Source organism: Chiloscyllium punctatum, chromosome 16, assembly GCF_047496795.1.
Source record: "Chiloscyllium punctatum isolate Juve2018m chromosome 16, sChiPun1.3, whole genome shotgun sequence".
In the NCBI taxonomy this organism is placed as follows: domain Eukaryota; kingdom Metazoa; phylum Chordata; class Chondrichthyes; order Orectolobiformes; family Hemiscylliidae; genus Chiloscyllium; species Chiloscyllium punctatum.
Genome location: NC_092754.1, coordinates 85,900,870 through 85,909,283, shown reverse-complemented (window position 1 = coordinate 85,909,283; position 8,414 = coordinate 85,900,870).

Genomic DNA, 8,414 nt, shown 5'->3' with positions numbered 1-8,414 from the left:
ATCCCACTGGAATCCTACCAATCGTACAATGGGAGTGAAAGTCGAAGTTTTTTGTTTTGTAAAGTGCCCTCAAATTGTCCCACGTTTCTCCATGCTTTCACTGTGTTAGGGACAATCGGTTTCTGCAATTCTCAATAACAGTCCTCATCTTGTCCATGAACAACAGATTAATAAGGGGACAATTTGCCTAGAAGACCTCGATGTCCAGCCAAATTGACCAGGGGTCCTGACAAGTCCAATCAGCCACATCGGAAAACAAGGAACTTGGTTGGTATTTCGTAAACTGTGGAAAATCTACACGCAATTTTTCCGGGTTAATAGGAGGCCATCTGTCACGCCAGATGAAAGATCAAAGCCAAGTGTTGATCCTCCGTAGGGCCTGACTGGGCAGCGTCAAAGGGAGCATTGACATGGGGTATCAAAAACAAGGAAGAACATTCATTTTAACCAGAACTAACTCAAACAGGATATTGGAAGATTCTATCTTATCTTCTGTAGCAACTGCACGAAGTTAGCTTCATATAATTAATCGAAGGTTTGGATGCTAAAAAAAACTTAAACCTCCTTGTGACCATCTGGAAGAGAATCAGATTCCACCCCAAGATCGGGTACTCTAATAAGACACCCAACAGGGATGGCCTCTGGTTTCATAAAGTTAATTTTATACCCCGAGAAAGATCCAAATAAATTAATCATTAGTATTAAACAGGACACAGATATCATCGGGTTAGTTAGAAAAAGAGGAATACCATCTGCTTAAAGGGTGATCTTATGCCTTCCTGGTCCTACCTCCATGTGAGTGATATTGGTGTCGCTCCGGATGGCTTCTGCCAACAGCACAATCAGTAATGTAAACGGTAACGGTGAAAGGGGGCAACTTCATTGGCTAACACTGCCAATACTGAAATTGTTAGATCTTATACTATTAGTGAAATCCGCTGCTTTCGGGTCAGTATATAACACTGCCACCCACCTGGCAAAGACCCCTCCAAGACCAAACCATTCAAGGACATAAAAGGTTCCCATCCTCTCCATCCAGTCAAGTGCTTTCTCTGCATCTGGGGAGATTACCGAGCGTGGAATCGAACCTTGCTGGCACACTGGACCCATATTTAGCACTCTTCTATTGTTATCAGAGGAGTACGGCCCCTCATAAAAATGGTCCTCTTTCACGATGGGCCTTCAAAGCCGGCATTTTCGACAAAATTTTAAAGACCACGTTTAATAATGACATAGGCATTCTGGGACTTTCCCTCTCTTGAGAATAAAATAAATATTTCCTTCTCTCAGAAAGGATGGGAGGCAGTCCTGACTTTACAATAATTGTACATATCCAACACTGGCCCAGCCAGCATGTCTATCAGCTCCTTCTAAATTTCACTCCGAAAATCCATCTGGGCCCGGGTTCTTTTCCACTCTGGAGCTGTCTCCTGTATATCTCGGATTATCAGAGGGGCAGTCTAAAGAGATGGCCTCCTATTAACCTGGACAAATTGCAGCTCTGAACGTATACCTGGGAGGTTCACGGTCTTAATAAAGGACTCGACCGTCACCAATCAGTCCTCCCAGCCCGCTGACTGGAACAACTCAGAGTAGAGCTTCTTGAACGCTGCCTTAATCGTTTTGGGATCGCGGGTGGTAATAGCAGCAATCTTCTTTCTGGCCAAGTACTCCTAATATCTACCTGGTTATCACCATGCTCAAATATCTTCTGTTTCGCAAAGGAAATCTCTCTCTTTGCTATCTGTGTGAGTGCAGCATTCAAAGCAGTGCGTAGGGCTGTAATCTGCGGCAATTAAGTTACAGACGGTCTGACAAAATATGGTGTCTCAGCTCTCTTCAGCAGAGCCTCAAGCATACGTTCCTGCTCTCCCTTCTGCCGCTTCTGAGTCGCCGAGTAAGAAATAATCAAACCTCTTGACTAGGCCTTGGCAGTATCCCAGAGCACCGTCGGATTACTGGCCGTACACAAGTTAATGTTCCAAAAAAAATTAAATACCCCCGAAAAATACTCAATGAATTTGCTATACTTCAGGAGGAAAGGATTACGTGCCAGTGCCGTGATCCTGACCCTTCGCCACCATCCTTGACCTCCATGTACACTGTCACATGATCAGAAATGGCTATGTTACCAATTCTACAGTACAGCACCGAATTTAAAAAGACCAATGTGGCATATAACATGTCAATCCCAGTATAGCATTTATGTAGATTAGAAAAAAATTTGAAGTCCCGATCTTCAGGGTGAAGACATCTCACACGTCCACCAACCCAGCTACCTGTTCAGGTCCACCAGCTGCCTGGATGGCGGGGAAATACGCGCGAGACCCCTCGACATCCTATCCATCTCGGGGTCTATACGTCAGTTAAAGTCTCCCCTTAATTGTATGACTTGCTTCAAGGATCATCAACTGTGAGAGTGCATCTATTTGTAATTTGAGGGGGTGTGCTGGGGCAATATTAATCCACGTCCCATATTCCTCTCCATGTATTAAAGATTTAAGGATCAGAGACCACTCACATTCACTCTTAATTTGGTCAAACAACTGAAGTGGAAGGTTCTTATGAATGAGTATTGCGACTCCTCGACTTGCTGAATTAAAGGATAAAAAAACAACCTGGCTGAACCTTCCCTGCTGTAACTTTCAATGTTCCTTATCAGTCAGATGTGTTTCTTGCAGCAAGACTACATCAACCATTTCCTTTTTTAAGGCTTGAACGTATATTTCTTTTCCCCTTAATCAGTGAATGACTCCCTTTAACATTCCAGGTGCACCATTTAAACGAGCGGTTAGCCATAACCATCCGAAGAAGCCGATGACCCACTGAGAGAAGAATCCCATTTATAGAGCGCCGAGTGAAAGCTGTAAACAGTTCGTATAAACTTGAAAATATAACGACAAAAGCAACCAAATTAAAACTTCTAACAACTACTTTGACCATGAACCAACATGGAACACAAATAAGCAGAGACTTTCCCCCTTGCCCACAGGGGACGCTCATACTACCACTAATCCCCCATGGCTCCTCCTAGCTGAAGCCGCTCCCAACCCAGACAAAACAAAGTTAAAAAACATTACATGGGTCTTACAACAAGAAAATTAAAAGTGGACATTCAACCATGTCCCATCCATACCTTCACCTGAGAAGCAAATTGTAACCACCGCCACCTCCCCAACCCCCTTTCCCATTCCGTAAGAAGAGAGAGAAACGAAAAGCAAATGATAGAAAAAACAAAGGATAATGGGAGGGGAGGAAGAAAGGAGGAGAGAGAAAATGGAAAAATGGGACCTGCACATACTAAAAAAAACTAAAACGAGGTAAACCAGGCAAAGCCCAGAGAAAACAAAGGGAACACATTTGTCCATAGTATTTGAACCAGCCAGTCTATTTTAATGTGTACAGGAAGTCCTTTGCGTTTTCTAGTGAGTCAAATTAAACACAGACATTCCATGCCTGAAACATAATATTGCTGGATATCTTCCCAAGTACAGAATATTCACGTCCCTCAGCCTCCTTTTTGCCATATCAAAGGCTTGCCTCTTGCGGATCACAGCCATAGAAATACACAATTTGTGATCCTTTGTAGATCAGAACCTATGTATCCTTCCGCAGAGCTTGAGAAGCTTCCAGCACCTGTTTTTCTCTATCGTGTTGGAGTTACACTAGGACCAGGCAGGAATGTTGGTCCTATCTGGGCCTGTACACTGCTACCCGGTGGGTCCGCTCGACCCGCACCCTGTATGCCCTGACATGCAGCTTCAAAAATTGTGTGAGCCATTGTTCCAAGAAGCTGACGAGCTGGTCTTCTTTTTCTCATTCCAGCAACCGACCAAACTGATGTTCTTCTGATGGCTCCGATTTTCGAGGTCCACGACCTATTCTACTAAGGCCTGTACCTAAATTTCTAGGGCTTGGACCTGACCCGCTGCGGATCCTGTCGTGGTTTCCAAAGCCGCAGTCTGCTCTTCCACCTCCACGACATGTGGCCCAAGATGCTGGATCTCCTGGTATTGCTTCTGCAGCTTGGCTGAGATCAATTCACCATGGTTCAGGTCTCCTCCATTGCTGAATCAATCTTCTCTCGCAAGCTCCTGCACTCCGAGACCAGGCTCTGCTCCACAAATAAGTTCCCTGGGGTGCTCGCGGAGGCCGACATCACAGCTGCGGGCGTATCCATTGCAGAAGTGCCCTGCTGGTTGTGATCGTCATGGTCATTTTCTCTTAGACATTTTCCTTACTCACTTAAAATGGCAGAGAGCAATACTGGGGATCAAAAGCGAACGATGTTTACGACAACAGGGAAGAAATAGAGGATGAACGCAGCACTGTGTCTGGGTTCTTGTGCAGAGCTCAGCAGGGCAGTCCTACTGGATCGCCACCATCTTGGATCTCACCCGAATAATCACTGTTAACAAAGTGTTTTTGAAATGGTTTGAAGATGTTTCTTGTAGATGGAGACAATAAAGAAACATTGCATGTAATATAGTTGGATATTCAGGTGGATGTTTAAGAGTTCAGAACGTGAATATTAAATAAAATTAAACCAACGCTGTTCAGGAGGGACATTTGGAAATGGAAAGGTAAAAGTAAAGTTGGCCTTCATTTAATAGAAATTGGAATATCGATGTAAAAGCGTTCTGCACAGGCTGCATGCAGTGCGGATGAGATTATACCTGTGTTCTGTACTGTTTCAAAGAATCTCAGGGGATCTTAGAAAATTCATGCACAACAGATTGACTAATACAGGGGCATGGAGAGGTGCAGCAGGCAAGGTTGGGGGAATCCCAAGGTGTTCTACAAAAATATCGATCAGAACAGAATAACCAGGGAACAATTTCAAAACCAATGCGGCTATCTGTGTGTGAAGCTGATGAACATTGATCGATTTTGACACAAGAGCTTCACATCTGTTATACTTGGGAGAAGGAGGAGCATGGACAGAATTCAAGAAGATGCATTGTGAAGCTCTCGAACAAATTGATATAATATGCAAGTTGGGATTGATGGTTTTGAATGATTTAAAGTCCAGATGAGTTGTATCTCAGGATACTGTTGGAGACAAGAGAGGAAATGATCTGACCTAAATGTTTCAGTCGAATCTCATCGCGAAGGAGATGCCAGAGGACGAGAGAACAGCGATGTTTTGCCAAGTTACTGGAACGTTGGTGGAGATAGACCAGTATCCAGTGGTGTACCACAGCGAGCAGTGCAGTGTATCTTACTATTTGTGATATTCATACATGATGTAGATGTGAATGTGGAGTGAAGAGTGGGTTTGGGGGTTGAGTGTAATAAGTAATTTTGTGTTTGATACAAAGATTGGCCAGGTGGTTGGCAGTGAGGAGGAAGGCCTTATTTTACAGGAAGATACAAATGGAATGGTTAGATGGGCAGATCAATGGCAGACGGAATGCAAACCTGATGAATATGAGGGGATGCAGTGTGGAAGAAGGAACCACATAGGGGAGTACTCAATAATTGGCAGCACACTGGGAAGCTCAGAGGGTGTTTCTCCACATATCTCTAAATGTGACTGGACAGTGTAATAGCTAGTTAAGAAAGCACACGGGACTGTAGTCACAGAGTTTACGCATCGAGGCGAAATAATATGAGCAAAACATGCCATTGGTTAGGCCATAGATACAATGCTGTGTGCTGTTCTGGCAGCCACATAATTTTCGGAATTTCTGTTTGTTTGCCTGTATTTTAACTGTAGTGTGTAAATAAATTGTGTTTTTCTTATGGTCTTGTAGTTTGACCAGGCACATTGCATCTGGAACAGACACTTTATATTTACTTTAAAATAAGAAAATATTAGAGTTTAGACTCCCGCCTTCAATTATTTTTGAGGGGCTCTAGTGTGGTCCGAAACACGTGACTCCTCCCTTCTTGTGTACTTGTATGGAGGCACTAAATGGGCTATCTCTACACTTCTCCAATCATTTCATAGAGCAGAATGATTTCCTCGTATTCCTGTGAAACTAGCGTGAGGAGCTGAATGAGCTCTTCCTTTTAACTGTGGAAATGTGCAGTGTCCAGCAGTACTGTTACATGAATGTTACCAACATTTCAACAGCACAAGCCTGAATGTTGTCCAGGTCTTGCTGCACATGGATACAGACTGGTTCAGGAGCTGAAGGGGTCTTTTTCTCTGAATATTGCATGATCTTCAGTAAACACCCCCACTTGTAATCTTATGGTGTGGGCAAGATATTTGTTAAACAGCTGAAGATGTTTGTGCTGAGGAAGCTTCCTTGAGGATCTTTTGCAGACATATCCAGGACTGCTTGGATTTTTGTACACAAACCACAATCATTGTGCTTTATGCTTTCAATCACTCTAACCAGGAAAGTTTACAACTCATTGCCATTAAGTGAAATCCTGCCCAGGCTCATTGAGACCGCCCTTGGTTAAATGCTACCTTGATGTCAGGGCCGGACACTCTTCCCTGAGCCCTTGTGTTCACATCTTTTGGTCATATCAACAGGCCACAGTGTGGGGGCAGGGAGTGTTTTTTGATCAGTCAGAGCATTGTGGGCTGTGAAGAATTGGACATGAAAGCGGATATTGGAACTTATGATCTTATTGTGGGGCAAGGCAGGCTTGCGGGAGAGGGGTGTGGGGCGTGGGGTGTGGTATGGTGGGGGTGGTCGGGGAGTGTGGATGATGTGGATGAATAACATTCTCCTGTTTGTGATGTTCTCACATTCTGTTATTGGAAAGTAGACACTGTTATTCTCCTGGAAGCTCTGTTATTGAATATTACCAGATTAGCTGGACCATCTCTGGGTGAGGAATGGGGGCTGTATTCACATTGAAACTGGGTCTACAACTTGACCAACAAACGAAGCACAAGTTTCAGAAAGGGGAAGCTCAGTTCGGAGTGATGAGGAGCCTCTTTCACACCCCAGCCTGGGTTTTCCAATTGCACTTTCCAAACCAGCCCAAACAGTGTTGGACAGTTTTTAGGGGCTGAATGGTCTCCTCTGTTTCTGTGTACCAGGATATAGCAGTAAGTAGCCTCCAACTGCTCCTATCTAGCAGGTTTGATGGGCGGAATGGAACACAGAAACATGGGACTGAGGAGCAGGAGTTTGTCATTAGACACTTTGAGCCTTCTCCACCAGGGACTACGATTGTGGCCGATCAGGTTGTGGTCTCAGCTCCACTTTCCTGTCTGCGTGCCACTTCTCTGTCCAATATTTAACTAACTCAGGGTTGAATAAATGTGAACAAAGAGAGAATTCAAACTTGTGGGGAAGAGAATTCCCACTTGAAATGCCTGTTTAGAATTTCTGCTCATTCCTCTTATCGAGTCATAAAGCATGCAATTGTGTAAGTGCTGACCAGATATCCCATTATCATCGTGTCTGATTTGACAGCATTTGGCTCATATTCCTCTAAACCTCCTTATTCAGATACCCAAAAAGATGCCAGACTCCACCACTTCCTCTGGCAGATAATTCCATATGGAGACCCCACCCCCTCCCCGTATGAAAACAATGCGTCTAAGTTCCCTCCAAAATATTTCCCCTCGTACCTTAAAAGAGGCCTCCAGTCTGAAAAGCAATCCTCTACCAACCTCTGTCTCCTCCCTTCAATCTAATTTTTTATTCAATTGGCTTGGGTGCGTTGGTTCCCACGTGATCTAACCTTACTAACTTGCCTAATATGCAGAATCTTGTCGAACAACTTGTTCCAGTGTGCATGGAAAACATCTACAACACTGCCTTCAACAATCTGCTTTGTCACCTCTTTAACAAACTCAGTCCAATCAGTGCGACACGATTTCTCATGCAAAAAGCCATGGTGACTATCCCCAATCAATCATTGCATTTGAAAATGCAAGCAATTAGCTATCCCTCAGAAACTACTCCAACAACTCACCCAACACTGATTTCTTGCTCACTGGTCCAGAGTTCCTTGAGTTGTTGTGTAACTGTTATCTTTTCTACTGCCACTCCTCAATTGGTCACAGCAAATTAACGGTGAAACCAGGTTGATGATATGGCTAGAGATATAGGTCTCACATTGGGTCAGGGTCAACCTCGGAAGAGGTCCGGTTGATTTCTTTCATTTGTTAAAATAACAAAATCATGACGAAAACAAGTTCCTCAAACTAGGATGGAAAGGTGAATGTCAAACAGAATAGAAATTACAAAAATGTACGTTGATATTTCCATTTCTAAAAATACTGAGGAGCACAAACACACACAGACACACGCACAGATACATACACAGACAAGCACACACAGGCACACTCAAATACACACCCAAACACACACGCTCAGACGCACTCAAACACACACATAGACATGTTCACACAGCCACACTCAAACACACAAAAACACTGACACAAAAACACGGATACACACACAGACATGTTCACATACAAGTGTACGCACAAACAC